Raw genomic sequence first — 20327 nt, 5'->3', positions numbered from 1 at the left:
AAAAGCTTTATTTCGTAACAATTTCGTTTTTTAGTTGGCAACTTCATCCTTATAGTTGGCAACTTCATACTATTAGTCGGTAACTTCATTGTTTGAGTTGGCAACTTCATTCTTTTAGTTGGCAGCTTCATTCTTTTAATTGGTAACTTCATTGTTTGAGCTGGCAACTTCATTGTTTGAGTTGGCAGCTTCATTCTTTTAGTTGGCAACTTCATTCTTTTAGTTGGCAGCTTCATTCTTTTAGTTGGCAACTTCATTCTTTTAATTGGCAGCTTCATTCTTTTAGTTGGCAGCTTCATTCTTTTAGTTGGCAACTTCATTCTTTTAGTTGGCAGCTTCATTCTTTTAGTTGGCAACTTCATTCTTTTAGTTGGCAACTTCATTCTTTTATTTGGCAGCTTCATTCTTTTAATTGGCAACTTCATTCTTTTAGTTGGCAACTTCATTCTTTTAATTGGTAATTTCATTGTTTGAGTTGGCAGCTTCATTCTTTTAGTTGGTAACTTCGTTCTTTTAGTTGGTAACTTCGTGTTTTTTTTTAATATTTAGTAACTTTTTTTCTGATAATTAGAAGCTTTGAAGTTTGCAATTTGATACTTGTGAATATTATTCTGGTATTTAGCGAGCTCACATATTTGAGTTGTTGACTTTGTTCAAGCCAAGGAGTTAGCAGAGTTGAAGTCACTGACCTACAGCATGACTTGATTGACACACGAAGTAATAATATTTACTAACTTTGATATGACGCCTATCTAAATATTTAAGAGTTTTGTCGAGTAGTAAGGAGTAAAGGAAAGATCACTCTGCGGATAGTCCATGAGAAAACAAGAGGGGGGAGGAGGGGAACATGTAGTCACAACATAGCAGGGCAGGACCGTTGCAATATCACTCTTTTTTTTTTCTACCTCACGTTAAAAAAAAAGGGGGGGGTGGGAGTAATCTACTCTGTAGTAACTATCGAGGCGACAGAGCACGCTCAAGAGTTTGGACACCATGGAAAGATCACTCTTTTATTTTTGCAACTCGGACGGAGGGAGTTATCCTAGGTAATTTAAGAGCGAAAAAAAAAGACAATTTTCGTCAGTATATTTCAGGAGATTTGTATGAATTTTCATAAGATTGTAATAATTTCCGGATATTTCCAGGACTTTTTCGTATATTTTGCAATTTCATGAGATTTCCAGGACCTCCTGTTAAATTGACAGGAGGCCGCGGGAAATCTGTTATAAGTTATAAAATGGTTTAATTTGATAATTTATACCACTTAAAATTAGCGCGGGTCCTATTAAAGTTCGAGGCCCACTGCGGTCGCATAGGTTGCAGTGGCCTGCAAAATATCGGCGTATGCTACGCCGCCGGCCGACTAGTAAACTTTGTTTTAATATTTCAAAATGAAGTTTTGAAAGTTTGAAGAAAAAAAAAGGAGGGCAGATAGTGTCAAGGTCATCTGTTTCTGTGGCCCCAATTAACGAGGGTGTCATGTGTCAGCGAAACAACCAACCGCCTTTACTTTTGCCAAATATCATCAGGTACCCACCCATTTAGAGTTGGGTGGACTCAGAAGCTCTCTAAAGGTCCAGAAATTAAAAATCACAGTCTTTACCAGGATTCAAACCCCGTAACCCTCCGGTTCGGTAGCCAAGCGCTTGACCACTCAGTTTATAAACACATTCGTACACAGGTCAAACTTTATCTTAATATTTAGTTTTATTAAGGAGTTCGCAATGAGTAACTGCTGTCTACAACCTGGTCCTGGATTGGATGTGTTTCTCTTTAAACACACAATGTTTTCTATCTAAAAATACTGTCCACTAGAGTGTCTAAGTTATAATATACGCTGTCATAGCAGGACATTTTCCTGGTCCTTAGAACAATACGCGCTTATAAGTCCTCCAACGACCTTCAAGTGGTTGTGACTTGAAAACTGATGTCTGCTAACTGAGGATGGGGTAAACGGGGAGGAACCTTGACAGTGATCAGTTGTGTAGCACGTGCTATTCACTTCCTTGACTTTCTGGGGGTTTCAGTGTAACCAGGCAACAAGACCTCCCCAGCGGTGCTTGATAATACATGCCATTAGAAATACTAAGTATTGTTAGTGAGAGATGTGTATCCAGGAGTACTTGTGTATATATATCAGATGAAGCATCAGGGTGGATAAAGTAGACTTATTTTTTAAAAAGCTTATGTAAACTTAATGTCTTTCTGGAACAAATCTTGTACTAGTTATTTCTGTCCCGTCCCATTCGCGGATCAAGTTGAAACTTTGCTCACTTATTCATTGTCCATGACAGCACATGAATCAATAAAAAAATAAACCAATTAGTTTATTAATTAAGGATTTAATTAATTTAATTTTATATAGAAAAGAGAGATAAATCCTGTAGTATTGATAGCTAATGTCGGTAATTGTGCGGTTCTTTCCCTTATATAAACTTTGACTTTTTAAATTATTTTTAAGTATTTGGCTTTATTTTTTTATCATTTGTTTAACTGTAAAGTTTTAGACGTCCCTTTTGAGCCTAAGCTTATTACGTCATAACCCAAACTGCAAGGGGTTGCGGGCAAGCAAGGTTCGAACCCGGGACCACAACGAAGGCGGTCCGGAACGCATAGTACAAGACCGCAGCCATCTGGTATGTGAGTTAGAGCGGGGGAGGATGCGGTTGTGAAGATGGAGATGAAATGTGGGACTCCTGGAGATTTCTTTCATTGCAGCGATACCTCAGATGTGATGACGGACGGACGGACTGACGCACTTAAAATCTTTTTTTTTTGTTATCTCGCGTTGACTACCTGGTTGCTAGTTTTAGGAAAGACTCAGTGACTGTACGATAAAAACAGTAAATACTTCTCCCAGCAAGCCAGCGGCTAAGTCAGCTTTGTACATCTAGAACAGCGGTTCTCAACCTTTTAGTCTCGGCGACCCCTTTTTACATTCCCCCACTCTGCCGCGACCGCCCCCCCCCCCCGCACACACACACAGCAATAGAAGAATAGATAATAACTATCCATTTTTTGGAGGGTCTTAGGCGACCCCTGGCAAATCGCCTATCGACCCCCAAAGGGGTCGCGATCCACAGGTTGAGAACCCATGGTCTAGAATAACAGTCTTCAAACATTTAAGGGGGGGGGGGGGAGTATACACAAAATAAACGCGTTGTATAGACTGTTGATCATAAAATGAATGAATCTTAATTCGTCTGTCTGTAACATATTTTAAAGCTCCTAATTTATTTTTATTTTTTTAAATACTTTATTCATGTATTGAATAGCACAGTGGCCGAGTAATAAAAAAGTTTCATGTCCGAACCTAGGCGTCTCGAGTTCGAGTCTCGATAGAGACTTTGATCTTTAACTTCGGGCTTTTTAGACTTCCCCACACAACTTTAATGCGTTGACCGTTGTGCTGGCCATATGACACCCTCGCTTATCGTCAGTCATAAAAACAGATTAAGCTTTGCATCCTCTCCATAGATCTCAAGGCCGGTAAAAGGTGCTTTATATATGTATGTCTTACTATGTAGTCCACAGAGTTAAGGCCCTTGTTTTGATGCTGATAACGTAGTATTAAGATGAGATTAGGGTAATCCCCCCTACCCAATTCCCCCACCCCATACACACACACACAAACTAGCGTATTTATTGACATGTGAGTTTAATCACGTGACCACCCCCTGACAGTTCATTCGCACTACTCGCATCCACTTATTTCCTTGTCACAGCCGGGGCAGTAACTCAATGAATATTCAGTTCCCAGGTCGGACAATGGCCCTGTTATATCCTGTTACCGTTAGACAAGTAATGAAAGATACGAACTATTTTTAGCATCCCCGTGAGTCACGTGGCGACACCATGTGACGTAAATATTTACCTTCAGCTTGCGATTGCGTCAGCTTTCCTATAAACCAACTCATGTCCAATCATAATGTCGCCATATAACTGAAATAGACATACAATGTATGCGTATATTTTAATAGAGATCGTCCACAAACATTGGCGAAGAGTATCCATTTGGTAAAGAAGCTCTATGCCAACAATAAATAAAGCTAGCTAAGACTAATTTCGGTACATCATCATCATCATCTTTCCTTTGCGTTCCTCAAGGAACATAGGGCTCCAGGGGAACAAAAGAGTTTTTGTGTCTGTTTGTCTATGCTTCATAGAATCCTAGATGCTGCTGGTAAAGTTATTGGCAAAAAACGAACCCCATTTGGGAAGCTGTTTGAGACAAACATTCATAAAAAAGCTAAAAGAGATTCTAGAAATAAAGAATCACCCTTTGGGTCAGTATTTTGTGATTTTACCATCACAAAAGAGATACAAGACACCGATAGCAAAGACAAACAGACACAAACACTCTTTTGTTCCCCTGGCAATCAAATCATTAAATAGAAACAATCTGATATAAACTTTGTCACATGTAAATTATGAGTGAGTCTGGAGTGAATGTATATTTTGGTTTTCTAAAGTTACAATGTTTTGTTTGGTGTAATGCACAAATTGTAAGACAAATTTCTTTATGGATAATAAAAACGTTGGGAAGCGTGGTCGAGACGCAAAGTGCGCTTGAACTTGGCTTGTCTAGCAGAGTTGTGTTTACTGAGCGCCTACAGGCAGCACGGAAAACCTTCTCCCAGATACCCCCTCCTCCCACTGGTTCACAAAAGAGATTGGACCAAAAGCGCTCTGAGCATGATATAAGCATGAAAGTAGCGCTATAGAAAAGATATAATAATAATAATTAAAATTGTTGTTATTATTATTATTATTGTAAATATTAAACATTCGCGAATAAACATGAATCATTTTAGAGACCTAGAGCTAGGCTACTGACATAGAGACATAAGATTTCTGCTATGTTTGAGATTTAAACTTGTTTAGCAAATTTTTCTTCCCCAAAAAAATTCTTTGTTCTGTGCGAGGTTCCACCAATCGGAGGCCCTAGGCCCGGGGTCGGCAACCTGCGGCTCGCGAGCCACATGCGGCTCTTTAGACTGGGAGCTGCGGCTCTTTAGTTCCTTACGCAAATTTTATTTTTATCGAAAAAAAAAATCGTTCTTTATCTATCAACATTGAATTGGCACCGATTACATTTCTCAGCCACTTGTACTCGCTTTCCACCCCTCCCCTCCCCCGTGACACGCGTCGTCACTGTCGTCCTTCCGTTGGAAGCTCTCTATATTACGTTTTACTTGGCTTTCGACACAAGACTATTTGGCGTCTACTCCACGTGCTTTGGCTGTGAAGTGGAGTTTGATGTTTCAAGTAAAAGAGTTAGAACTGAGTTATCTTCAAGGTCATATATTTGAAAACAATTTTGTCTAGTTTATTTAACAATAACTGGAAGCAAGGTCGTAGATTAAATTTATTACAAGTTAGTTTAAAATTAGGACAAGGTTGTGGAATTTCCATAAGCTTCAACAATAGCTTAGAATTAGATAGTTAGATAAAGAAGAAAAGGGGAAGATTGTAGACTATTAACTGTTTTAAGGAGAGAAGAGACTTTGGTAAATATATTGAAATTAAAATTGTTTTGTTCATTTACCGCAATCATGGCATCTACAAAAAGAAAGAGAAGAACTACTGAAGAAGAGAATCGAGAATTTAATCTGGATTGGACAGAGTCTTTCGCTTTTATCTGCAACTCAGATGGCCTTCCGATTTGCCTCATTTGCCATGAAAAACTCGCACACAATAAGAAATCAAATTTAGAGAGACACTTCACTAAAAAACATACTCAGTTTGCTAGTAAATATCCAGCAGGCGAAGAACGAAAAAAAGCTGTTGACGAGCTCCAAAAACATAGACAGCAATCAAGTTTCATGTTAAGTAACTGGACTCAATCTACAAGTAATGTTAATCTGGCAAGCTTTGCGGTATCACTTGAAATTGCAAAAAAAGGCAAACCATTCACAGATGGTGAGTATGTCAAAGATTGCTTCATACAAGCATCTGAAGAACTGTTTCGTGATTTCAAAAACAAACCAGAAATATTGAAAAGAATCAAAGATTTGCCACTATCCGCTAAAACAGTACAAGATAGAATAGCTAAAATGTCTTCAAATGTAACATATATGCAGGTGGAAGATATTCAACTTTCTTCTGCCTTATCACTTGCCATAGATGAGTCTTGCGACATAAAAGACACCGCACAAGTTGCCCTTTTTGTCAGGTATATGTCTTCCCAAGGTCCTAAAGAAGAGCTTCTAGGATTATTACCGCTCTCGGGACAAACTAGAGGGGAAGATATAGCAAATGCCGTGCAAACATGCCTTAAAGACAATAAGATTGATTTAAATAAAATTGTTTCAATTGCAACTGATGGAGCCAGCAGTATGACAGGAAAAAATAAAGGAGCTACTACGATTCTTCGGAGCAAAATAAACCATGAAATTCTTACGTTTCACTGCATTATACACCAAGAAGCGCTTTGTGCCCAAACATTTCCAGCCGAAGTTGTTGAGGTCATGAATTTGGTAATCAAGATTGTTAACAGCATCTTGTCAAAAGCACTCTATCATCGTCAGTTTAAAGAATTCTTAAACGAAATGGAGACTCAGTATTCCGACCTTTTTCTTCACAATAAAGTGCGATGGCTTTCCAAAGGTAAAGTGTTGAAACGTTTTGCTGTGTGCTTGAATGAAATAAATACTTTCCTAAATGATAAAGGCATTAATCACCCTGAATTAGAGAACGACAAATGGTTGCAAACATTTTACTTTATGGTTGATATTACAGAGAAATTAAATGAGCTGAATCTAAAACTGCAAGGAAAGGGAAACCCAACCTATGTTTTGGTGGAAGAATTAGTTTGTTTTGAAGGAAAATTGACTGTTTTTGTAGAAGACATTCAGAGTAGTAAATTACTTCATTTTCCATTTCTAAAGCAATATCGCGATAAAACCAATGCAACTGTTGACACAAATTATTTCAGCACAGTTATTAAAAAAATTAAAGATGAATTTGCTGACAGATTTCTACAATTCAAAACAAACAAAACCACTATAGCATTCATAGTTAATCCTCTCAACACAAATTGTAACGAAATCCATATTGAGCCATTTGAAATTGATGCTGGATCTCTAGAAATGCAATTGATTGATTTGAAAGGTAAAGCTTTGTGGAGTGGAAAATTTACAGAAATGAAAAGCAAGTTGGAAGAGTTGGAGGTCCAGAAATGTATGTATGTAGCACAAAAAAAGTGGACAGCTTTAAAAGAAATGCCGAAAGTTGAGTCACTTATATTCGACACATGGAATAGTCTTCCAGATTGCTACAGTGAAGTGAAGAAGCTGGCATTTGGAGTGCTGACTATCTTTGGATCTACATATTCGTGCGAGCAAGCGTTCTCTTGCATGAATATAATTAAAAGCAAAGTAAGAAGCCAACTAACAAATGAAAATTTAGAGTCTTGTTTGAAACTAAAAACAACAAGTTATGAGCCAAATTTATCCAAACTCTCTAGAACCATGCAAAGCCAATTTTCTCATTGAATTTGTTCGCTCAAATGTATGTAATTGCTTTCCTATTTTAAATAGAAGTTATATTGTTTAGTAAAGTTTAAGTTTTCTTTTTGAATAACCATGCAAAGCCATCGCACCCATTGAATTTGTTCTTTTAAATGTATGTAATTGTTTTTTTTTAATATTGTATTTGAAGTACAAGTTACATTGTTTAGTAAAGTTTAAGTTTTCTTTTTGAATAACCATGCAAAGCCATCGCATCCGTTGATTTATTTTGTTCGCTAAATTGTTTGTTATTGATGTACATATTGGTGTTGTGAGTAAATGTTTGATTGTTAATTTTATATTTAAATAGCAAGTTATTATCCGATAAAGCAATATACATATACATATATATATAATGTGACAAACACAATATTTATGTGAATAAATAACTACTTTTCTTATGAATGAAAAAATATATATATTTTTTTTTTTAATTTGAAAAAAATTTATGCGAGTACCATTTATAGTTGGCAAGAAAAAAAAATGTGCGGCTCTTTAAAAGCTTTGAAAATTTGTAAATTTAAATTTTTGGCTCTTCAGACTCAAAAGGTTGCCGACCCCTGCCCTAGGCGACTGCCTAGTTTGCCTATGTCTAAGGCCGGCCCAGCATGTAGCTTACATATAAGAGAATAAGGCAAATGAGTTTACACTCTATTTCTTTTCACTAATATGACTTGCTTATAGATTTATTATTAATATTAGTAAGCACCTTTATATTAAGGCTTAATGAGATCATGGTTATCCGCACAATTCCTGTCCAGTGCCTTCAGCTACTAAAACTGATTATTCCCCATGTTATTTGAAATATATCATTTCGCCGACAGACTGAAATTCCCCAAAATAAAATCTCACTTGTTTTTTATCGTTATTCTTTAAAATAAAACACTGTTATTTCCATAAACCTGTTCACATTCAGGACAAATAAATCACATTTTAAATGCAATTCGTTTAATGCTGCCTCTTGAGTACTCTCAGGATGTTTGCGAGAATCAAATCAAGCGAGACTCAAAAGACCCAAAGACCTTACCGAGGACAGACCCAGACAGAAAAAAAACTTATAAAGACTCCCATTGGACAACGGTTTTGTCTGCATCAAATGTGGCAAAATATGCAGGTCGAAACTGGGTCTGTGTCGTCAAATATTGCACTCATCGTTGATCTTCGCAATTATCATTATTTATAAAAATATTTGTGTGAAATCCTTTATTATACCTAACTTTGTAAGACTTATGAAAAGAGACATGTTAAAACTACATGTCAGAGGCGCATGTCTAAACAATAACAACGGCCATATGGGAAAAGATGGATCCTTATCGATGCAAGCCGTCTCTTCACATCGAGCAGTCTAGTCTCCTAGATTTATTTTTTTTTACTTCTGTGTGGCATTTACAGCGCATGTCCGGAACATCCTGTGTGCTTTTATGCCTCCTGGGAGATCCGTACTAGGACCAGTCTTCGACATGTTTTATTTTTCTTTCTATATGGGTGGTCCATTTAATTATAATCCATGGGTCTGGGCTTTTTTTTTTTTAATGCAAGCATCATTCTAAGAACTTGATTTAAATTTCAGGGTATCAAAAGTCGAAATAGTTCATCAGATTTTTTTGACTTGCAACGAAAAGTAAAGGCCGTTGTGCTGGACGCACGTTACTCTCGTAGACCACTGGAAATATTAACGTTTTGAATTGATGAGTTTATTGATGAATTGGTTTTTATGAATGGAGAGATTTTGGTAGGGGTATAGAATTTTTACATTTTTTACTGTAGAAAGAAATCTGGGCGTGAATGGATAATTAAGAGCGAAGCAGGAGGTTTTTTGTCGCAGACGTTTTGGCGCAGCCTTTTTGTTGCATCCTTTTTGGCGCAGAAAGAGGGAGAGATGAGGTGTGCACAATGGAGGCTAGACACATTGGGTGAAGAAATTAAGAATTGTTTATGTTTTTGTATTCTCGTAGCTTTTTATAATTTAAAACCCTGATTTACATTGTTTTACAAAGCTTATATCCCCTCTGCCTGTCTGTCTGGTACAATTTTTGTACATGTTCTGTCTCCCACATCCATTCTCGGATCGATATGAAACTTTGTATAATTATTTGGTGAACCTAAAAAAACATGAATCAATCGAAAAATTAAGCAATTAGTTAATGGTTTATGGGTAATTAATTATTTTGTTTGGTATCGAAAGAAGGTAAATAAATGACATTTATTCAGAGAGGTTGCAGAATATGTGGAGATATTCCCCTTTTAAAAGTTAGCACACGTTTTTCTCTCACTTCCCATTCTCGGATCAAGTTGAAACTTTTTGCATAAATATTCATATAGTTTATGACAATAAAATAATCAATATATCAATCAATATAAAAATAACCAATTAGTTAATCAACCACTGCATCATCATCACTATTTTTTTTTTAAAGAAAAAGAAAACTTATTTCTGCATTATTGATATATTTGGCTATAAGTGATTCTTTTCTTTAGATATGTCTTGTTTCTTTTTAAAAAAAAATGTATTTGCTTGCTATGAAGCCTAGTGTTAAATCAGAGGCACCCTTCGTGGTTTTCGGAGACAAAGCAACTATTCAAGGCCCCGTGCCTGATCATGTCATGCTATACAGTAAATATATATTGAGTTCAAAACATAACAACACACATTTCGGAACATAGAGTGTTGGGCTCACATATCTTTGGTCAGCATTTCATATTATAAACAGAATTGTGGGTCAATGTATTGGTTTGTTTGCCTTGTTTAATGTCGTGATTAGTATCGTGGTTAATGTCGTGATTAGTATCGTGATTAATGTTGAGATCACATATTTTTTGGTCAGCACTTCATTTTGTTAATAGAAGTATAGGTCGATGTATTTGTTTGATTGTTTCCCTTGTTCAATGTCGTGATAAAAGTAAAAACAGTTACGTTTCCCTTTCAGACTTAGTGGTCTATAAGGCAGATGATGTAATCATTGTAATGTCATCTTTTTCTGTGGCCCACAGTTAGCAAGGGTGTCATATGGCCAGCAAAAAGACCAACCGCCTTTACTTTACCCAAATAATCTCAGGTACTCATTAGAGCCCGGTGGACTCAGAGGCGCCAAAGATCCCGAAATTAAAAAACACAGTCTTCACCAGGATTTAAACTCGTGACCTCGGTTCAGAAGCCAAGCGCTTTACTGCTCAGCCACCGCGCCTCCAATGTCGTGATTAGTATCGTCATTAATGTCGTGATTAATGTCGTGATAAATGTGAGATAAACGTTGAGATCACATATCTATGGACAGCACTTGATTTTGTAAACAGAATTGTGGGTCGATGTATTTATTAGCTTGTTTCCCTTGATCCAGAGAAATACTTTCCAGACTTCAGTGGGTTCACCCCCCCCTCCCTCCAACATCGATCATATCAAAGCCAAGAACACTAAACCTTACATTAGTCACTGAACGGACATCTTATCCAGAACCGGACCCTGGGGACACCGGATGGTGCCACTGCATGACAACAGCGAATTCCCTTAACAGATAGATCTTCATATCTTTTAAGACAGAACGATGAATGGCCTTGGCACGTTCGTTTTAAGCTGACCAATAACTTTTTTTTTATCCGCCAAGTGAAAGAGAGATGTACAAAATACCCATGGGGTGGGAGTTGTAAAGAAGGATCTAGAACACAGTGGCGTAGCTAGGGTGGGGAAATTTGAAAATCCCCCGGGCCCACACTTGAGGAGGGCCCCCAAATTAATTATTTTTACTTAAAAATTAAATATTACGCGAAATGCAAGGGCCCCCAAAGAGGTCAAGCCCCCCCCGTCCCCCAAAGGATAGAAAATTTACGCCCCTGCTAGAACTATTTAGAAGTTCCCAAAGTGTATGTAAATTTAGTGTTTTTCACAGAGCCCTTTCATCTTTCAAACAGACCAAAAAAAAAAAATGGCCTAAAACACTAACATGAGTGTCCTTGAACGATAGCAGCGACTTGCCAGAACACCGAAACTCCCATGGGCACAGAGACTCCCAGGGACACAGACTCCATAGATTCATAGAACATAGTGACTTCCAAGGACACAAACTCCCCAGATCACGGAAACTCCCAAAGGACCCAGACTGGCCAGAACATAAACTACGCAGAGCCTCCCTATGCAACAGAGACTCCCCCAGAACAGAAAGACTAGCCTGGCTAACGACTATTTAAGTACGAATAGACGCAAAAGACCACTGTTCTAATAAATCTATACCGTAATATAGTAACTGAACAACAATGTCAAAGGCACTGCTACATATGTTTTTTTCTTGTCTGAAGATGAGTCTTCTTAGGCGTAAGTTCAAATTGAACTGAAAATGTGTTGCTCTAGTGTCTTCATGCTATTCAATATGTAAGAATGTCTGTAGGAATATTATCGCTTGGCCGAGCCCATTGTCCTGGGATAAGTTGCATAATTAGTTGCCAGGTGTAGTTAAGTTTTAAAGTAGTAATTTCTGTTCTGTTGTCTATTTGCTAGATATAATCTTCGTAATATCTTTGTACATTTTTAGGAATCACCGTATATAAGACCGGAAACATTAAGACATCTACGAGACATTAGGGTTTGGGGCTCCAGCAGACAGGATCCTTAGCTTGTACAGCAGGGGGGATGTATTATGCCTGCGATGTATCGTAATAAACAAAAACACCATCTGAATAGATGTTTGTGAAGTGTTTAACACTGGCACGCTTCCAGATATTATACAACTATTTTTTTTACAAAGCCTTTATTTACTCACTCTGTCTGTCTGTCTGTCTGTCTGGTACAAAGTTTTTACTCGTCATTTCTCCTACTTCCCAATCTCGGGCTCAGGTTAAAACTTTACACAATTATTTTACTGTACCTTAACAACACGGGGGGGGGGGGGGGGAGGCATGACATGATAAACATTGTGTCAATGTGGCAAATATCAAATTATCAGATATCAATTACCTAACAAAACCTGAATCAATAAAAAAACAAATTAATTAGTTAATTATTCCTGATAATCATTATTTAGTTTCGTATTGAACATGGAAAATAAATCATACAGTATTTAGATGAACATAACATAATACATAATGATAATGAAACTAAAGCAAACATCCTAAACAAATACTTTGCATCAGCATTCTCAGCCCCATGAGACAAAGACATATTACTGAATTTGAACCAAGTAGACAACATAGAAGATATAGTAGTACAAGAAAATGGAATTCAAAAACTATTAGCCAACACCAAACCAAATAAAGCTTCTGGACCTGATGGTATTCCAGCTAGATTACTCAAAGAACTAAGTAATGAGCTAGCCCCAGTGTTCAAAATACTCTTTCAGGCTTCACTTAACCAGGGCAGAGTACCAAAGGACTGGAAAGAAGCTAATGTCACCCCCCTATTCAAAAAAGGAGAAAAATCTGACCCAGGAAACTACAGACCAGTATCACTTACCAGCATCACATGTAAAATCCTACAACACATAATATGTAGCAACATCATAAACCACTTAGACAAACATAATGTCCTCACACCATACCAACATCGCTTTAGGAAATATAGATCATGTGAAACACAACTAATAGGACTAATTGATGATTTTTCAAAAGGTTTAGATAATAGTGAACAAATAGATGCTATCTTACTAGATTTTTCTAAGGCTTTTGACAAAGTTCACCACCATAGTTTACTTAAAAAATTAAAATATTTCGGCATTAATGGTCCACTGCATCAGTGGATTAAACATTTTCTGATAGGGAGAGAACAAACTGTAATAATAAATGGCTCTAAATCAACACCGATAACAGTAAACTCAGGTGTACCTCAAGGAACAGTCTTGGGTCCACTACTATTTTTAATTTACATAAATGATTTACCAAATTGCATTAGTTCAGGAACAAAAGTCAGATTATTTGCAGACAATAGAACAATAAAAACAACACAAGACACAGATATTTCACAAAGAGAATTAGATGAATTACAGAAATGGGAATCAAATTGGAGCATGTCTTTCCACCCAGAAAAATGTCAGTTGTTAAGAGTAACAAAAAAACTAAAACAAATTAATTCCACTTATCTTATTCATGGCAAACCAGTAACACAGACTAAAAACGCAAAATACCTAGGTGTTATAATAAATGAAAAACTGTCATGGAACCCACATATTGATGAAACTACAAAAAAATCAAACAAAGCATTAGGATTTATTAAACGAAATTTCTATAAATCAAATAAGAACATAAAACTAAAATGTTATTTAACCTTGGTTAGGCCAATAATAGAATATGCATCCTCTGTTTGGGACCCCTCAACTCAAGAAAACATTAAGAAACTAGAACAGACACAAAATAGAGCAGTGCGATTCATAACAAACGAATATTCACATTTGACTAGAGTAACACCTTTAGTAAAATCACTAAATTTAGAAAGCCTTCAGGACAGAAGGCTCAAAAGTAAAGTAGCAATCATACATAAAACACTGAACCATAATCTTCAAATACAAAAACAAATTTTAATAAAATACTCTGAAAGACACAAAGATAAAGGCACATTCCTCGTCCCATATGCTAGGACAAATTTGTACAAATACTCCTTCTTCTTTAGTGCTATTAGAGCATGGAATGGGTTGCCTGAGCTAGCCAGGAAAACCAGTGACTTGGCAGAATTTAAGTCATTGGTTAATATGCATGACTAAATGCATGACGCGTAGGACGTAATCATCTTCTTTTTTGAAGTAACGTCTGTATTATATAAGATAAGATAAGATAAGATAAGATAAGATGCCTTTTATGGTGGAGTTCTTCCCCTTAGATATATTTCTTACATATGTTCGTTGAGTGGTATGCGCTCCGGGCTATCGTCTCGATGGTCCTGAGTTCCAACCCTGCTCTTCTTCACTCCCCGCCCTACAACAAGAGATGTGTGTTAGGCTGATAACTTTATAAGTTAATCTCAAATAATGACACATGTTGAACGTCAAGACAAGAGGAATGAAAACATTTGATTTCTGAACTAAGAAAATCAAAAAGACTAAGCCACATATAAAGTAGTGTGCAGATCCTGTCCCTTATACTGTATTACGTTAATCTTGCAATAGGTTTTTCAATGTGCCCATGTCTCTTATATTACGTTCACTTTACAATGTCTTTTGCTATGTTCCCAGATGTGAGGTCCTCTTTCCGTTCCAAAGCAAACTTCATGCCAACATCAGCAATTCAAATTCAAGGCGGATGTCTGATCCTTTGATCGGGCTCGCTTCCAGGTGCAGGGAAGAAAGGATTTAAGGCCATACTATCGGATTATTGGAAAACGCTTTGATGATCGATCACTTGATTCTGGTAAGTAGACTTAATAAGGTCATGACCTACTCCAGGTCCTTCTCCGTTCGGTTTCGTATTACCGCTTTGAATTTAAAAAACAAACAAAATAAACTGATGGTCCATTCAACTCTAAATTGGTTTACGACATAAGTTGGGGGAGGGATTAAGTAATGGCGGTTGTGCTGGTGACATGACATTGTCGTTAACCGTCGATCATAGAACATGGACAGCAAGGTCTATAAATTTACTTTGCATCATTAACTATGTGTGGAATATTTATCACAATGTTCGGATGCGTACATGAGTATTTGAAAACACTCTAGGAAGGTTATTAGACTCACGTTCACTGATCGTTCAATCTACCTTACAAGAAATCCAAGTATGCCATTAAATTTCTTTCTTAGCTTTTCATTCTTATAATTGATTTCTGTCACTCTCTCTCCCATTGTCTCTCTCTAATTCTCTTCTATCTCTTTCATGCTCTCTCTCTTTTCTATCAATCTCTCTCGTTCTCTTTTTCTCTTTCTCATATTCTCTCTCTTTTTTTAAAAAATAATTTTCTCTTTTTCTTCTTCTTCTTCTCTCTCTCTTTCTTCAATTTCGTAGTTCTTGTCTCTCTTTCTCACTCCCTCCTTTCTAAACATTCACACTTACACCGGAAACACACCTAATTGTCTAATCGATCATTCACGTTGACATCGGTTACCATAGCAACACGTCACATTATTTTTAGAACTGTAACAATCTGGCCCATCGTCTTTCTCCAGCCACCGCCATGTTACAGTGACCCGGCCTCATCACGTGACTCTCATTTAAAGATTTGTGACTTCAGGTCTCACTAATCTCATAACCCTAATCTCAACCACAACGAAACAAACCAGTAGCGCACAAGCCGCGTCGGTTTGATGGACATATACTTTCCTAAACACGCTCCACATAACCTCAATAAAATCATTAAAAACTCTAATTAAAAACAAGAAAAATGCTCGTAAATTTTTTGTACAGAATAAGAAGGACTGTTACCAGCAAGTGCAGTGCGCTTATAAAGATTTGCTAAGAGTGCATTTATCAGGCTTACTTGACTGTAACCAGGGCCAACCTTAGGCATAGGCAAAATAGACAGCCGCCTAGGGTCTCCAATTGGTCAATTTCATTTAGTGCCATCAAATTCATTTCGCCTTAGGCCTCTAATTATCCAATGCAGGCCCTGGTGTAACATTAAATGTTTATTGCATGTTCTACATCACTGAAACCGAAACCAGCCAACCAGTGCGTGAATGGCCTAAGATCCTACTATAGATTTAAACCCGGCTCTGGTTGGGATAGAAATTCGGAAGTTCATCTGTGATTGCTCATCGATCTTGAGCTCTATTTAATATTTAAAACATGTGACGTCAATTTTGTTTGTATCTACATATTTTGTAAAAAAAAAAAAAAAAAAAAAACAACTTTCGACCTAAGCTTCAGAAAGTTCTAGCATAACATGTCTTCATGGAGAGATGAGAGATCGACTATATTAACTGCTTTACGAATACCGAACATTGTATACAGGGCCGGCCTTAGGCCACTGCAACCTATGCGGCCGCTGTAGGCCCTGCACTTTCATAGGCCCCGCGCTAAATCTAGGTGAGAATTATTAAATTAAACCACTTTTGACTTATATATAATAACAGGATTTCCGCGGTCTCCTGATTTTCTATGGCCTCCTGGAAATGTTCCGAAATTGCAAAATATACGAAAAAGTCATGGAAATCTCCTGAAATTATTAAAATCTCTTGAAAACCCATAAAAAAATCTGAAAAATTGACAAAATTATTATTTTGGGGTGCCAAAGTCGGCACTGTCGGCTTTCATTAAATAAAAATGTGTTTCAAAGACGAATGTTTTTTTCTAATACAAAATCTTAATTTTGACATTAGTCTTATTCCTACTCAGACTGGGCCCGCTCGCAATCCGTATCGCATAGGGCCTGCAGGTGTTAGAGCCGGCCCTGATCGTATATAAGATGAAAACAAAATGAGAGAACAAAAGAGAGAGCGAGAGAGAGAAAGAGACATAGAGACAAAATTAGAAAGAGAGAAATAGAGAAGCGATGAGATGAAGACAAAAAGAGAGAGAAAAAGAGAGAGAAAAAAAAGAAAGAAACAAAGAGAGAGCGAAGCAGAGAAATAAAAACACGAATTGAGATGGAGAGACGGAGAAAGAATGAGAGACATAAGAGAGAAGCAGAGAAAGTAAGAGAGAAAAACAGAAAGACAAAAAGAGAAAGAGAAAAAAACTGTGGGTAAAGAGAGAGACAGAGAAAGAGATAACAAAAAGAAAAAGAGAAACAAAAAGAGATAGTGAAGGGCACAGAAAATAAGAAAGAGATAAAGACTGTAAATGGCAGCGAAAACTCGAGAGAAAAGATTAAACCAAAATAAAAAGTAAAAGAGAAAAAACCCGAGAGTGATCGAGCGAGAGATAAAGAGAAATGCAGGAGAGGTGCCATGTCCAGGTATGTGTTTTAAATCTCCCTAAACTACAGTCTCAACCTTCAGTTTCCATAAAATACAATTTACAACCGGAAATAGGAAAAGGAGGCGGGGAAAATGACCGGAAAGTTTCTGAAAGTTTCCCGGTGGTTGTCCATAAACACAGTGATTAGAGAGAACACCCGAACGTACAGGCCAGGACAATGTTCCGAGGAAGACAGTGCATGAGAAACACTTCATTAACCCACAACTTCCTGAGTGCAAATCTCTGCGTCTTAGAGCATTGTGTTGCAGTAGCCTGTGCACGTGTTTTGTCAGATCGGTCACGTGACTTTGTTGGGTGAAAAATTATCATGGAATCCCCATAATGATGAAATTAAAATGTTATTTAACTTAAGTTAGGCCAATATTAGAATATGAATCCTCTGGCACCCCTCAACTCAAGAAAACATAAAGAAACTAGAAGAAATACAAAATAGAGCAGTGAGATTTATAACAAACGAATATTCCAATTTGATTAGAGTAACACCAATAGTAAAATCATTAAACTTAGAGACACTTCAGGACAGAAAAATAAAAAGTCAAGGTGCTATCATACATAAAACACTGTAGTCGCTGAATGAACTCTTTATGTTGTCTGTTGTATTTATGTGTATTTTTCTGTTGTGTTGTCTTTATATGAGAAACGAGTCCTTGTAATCACAACAAATTTCCGTAAGGATCAATAAAGCAGTCTTAGTCTTAGTCTTAGTCTTAATTTACAAATAGAAAAACAAAATCTAATGACATACTCGGAAAGACAAAACGATAGAGGCACATTTCTTATTCCATATGCTAGAACAAATTCGTACAAGTCCTCCTTCTTCCCAAATGCCATTAGAGAATGGAATGGGTTGCCTGAATCAGCCAGGAAAACCAAGGACTTAGCTGAGTTTAAGTCATTGATTAACATGCATGACTGCAGCATGACTACATTGACACATGAAATGCGTAGGACGTAATTATCTTCTTTGTTGAAGTAACGTCTGTAATATATAAGATAAGAAGATAAGAAGATGATCTGAGATGTATCAGAGTTCCAATCCAACCACACATGTAAGAAAGTAAGCTGGTCAAGGGACCCCATTCAGACTTATCGATCTATTGGGCAGATGATGTAAAGCTCCTGTTTCAAGAAGGTCAAATGGCCAACAAAACGACGAACTTCCTTTACTTTTCCCCAAATAATGACGGAATACAGGAGCGTCCTAAAAATCCCAAGCTGAAAATCATCGAGATTTGAACTGGAAACCCTACAATTACTACTCGGCCACCTTGTATTACACAAGTCACTTAACACGATTACTGAGAAATGAAAATTTTTTTTTTACAATAATCGTCATCAATCAGACTGATATATTTACATATTTGTCAACTAAACATGCAGTTTTATTCAGAGAACAGTCAAGTTTAATTATCACATAAATAGTAGTATCATCAAACACACACACACACACACTCATACGCGCGCACATTGATTTCAATAAATATCCATGTCATGAAACAGATGCTGCGTATACTAAACAAGACAGAATACAAAAAAATAGATGACCATTTAATGCCATTTTTAATATAATCAACGGCTTTTCACAAACCAACGTTTCTTTGAGCTATTGGCAATTGTGAAGGGGGAGGAGGGGGGGTAGATGTGACATAAAGGATCCAGGAGGGGGGGAGGTAGATGTGACATAAAGGATCCAGGAAGGGGGGGGGGGAGATGTGACATGAAGGATCCAGAAGGGGGGGGTAGATGTGACATGAAGGATCCAGGAGTGGGGGGGGGTAGATGTGACATAAAGGATCCAGGAGGGGGGTAGATGTGACATAAAGGATCTATCTGTTGGCGCATACTACAGAGATATGTTAAAAATCTCTAGTTGGACTTACTTGAAGTATATACACCGTCTTAGCCGAATTGTTTCTTTCGCATGTGTGGTCACAGACTGTGGAGAGAGTGACTATTTATATTACTAGATCTCGTGGTCTTAGTCACCTCTTTCTCCCCCCTCCTACCAAGCTACACCGGTCTTTGGAGACAACAGGAGACAGAGATAGATAGATAGATAGATAGATAGATAGATAGATAGATAGATAGATAGATAGATAGATAGATAGATAGATAGATACATACATACATACATACATACATACATACATACATACAATACATACATACATACATACAAACACAGGGCCGGTCTTAGGCCTCTGCGACCTATGAGGCCGCAGGGGCACCGCACTTTCATAGGTCCCGCGCGAATTCTGGGTGTAAATTATTAATTTAAACAATTTTAACTTATTATCAAAGGGTTCCTTGAATTCTCCCGAAATTGCAAAATATATAAAAAAAACGAAAATCTTCTGAAATTATTAAAGTCTTCTGAAAACTCACGCAATTCTCTTCAAAGACAGACAGAATTGTCATTTTGGGGAGTCATTCAAGGTGGAAAACGCCAATCCTACGCGTGCTTAAAAACTAAAGTGCATTGTCAGCTTTAAATTAATAAAAATGTAATGATAAGGTGAATTTTAACAAGAAGTTCAAATACTTAATTTACTTTAATAGTCACTGCCATACAAATATAGATCTAAATCTATCTCGACCTCTTAAAAAATCAAAAGCGATATTTTGCTAGTCGATAGTAAATCTAAACGGCAGATCTGAATGTTTATAGTTTTTTTTTTTGGTTGAAAAACTACTATCTACTGTAGTTGGCTCGTAAATTTAATTTGATTTTGTACCTAGTAAAGTACGAACAAAGTGCAAAGACGAATTTATTTTCTAATAGAAAATCTTAATTTTCACTTATTATCCTTATCCCTACTAAGACTGGGCCCCGCGCAACACGTTCCGCATAGGGCCCCGCAATCTGTAGGACCGGCCCTGTACATACATACATACATACATAAACATACAAACATACATACATACATACATACATACATACAAACATACATACATACATACATACATACATACATACATACAAACATACAT

The 20327-nt window shown here is 37.0% G+C and overlaps 1 protein-coding gene across 1 annotated transcript in view; it reads left to right on the top strand.

The window, feature by feature from the left end:
• The window catches only part of LOC106060343 (serine/arginine repetitive matrix protein 2-like), a 109111-nt gene that overhangs the window by 18294 nt on the left and 70490 nt on the right, over positions 1-20327 (top strand). The window contains exon 2 of the mRNA XM_056007123.1: positions 14660-14834. The gene's annotated coding sequence lies outside the window, so the exon portion shown is untranslated. The remainder of the gene's footprint in view (positions 1-14659; positions 14835-20327) is intronic.

Source organism: Biomphalaria glabrata, chromosome 12 (genome assembly GCF_947242115.1).
Source record: "Biomphalaria glabrata chromosome 12, xgBioGlab47.1, whole genome shotgun sequence".
In the NCBI taxonomy this organism is placed as follows: Eukaryota; Metazoa; Mollusca; class Gastropoda; family Planorbidae; genus Biomphalaria; species Biomphalaria glabrata.
Note: the sequence above shows the minus strand (reverse complement) of the source record. Positions and strands in the feature narration are given on the sequence as shown.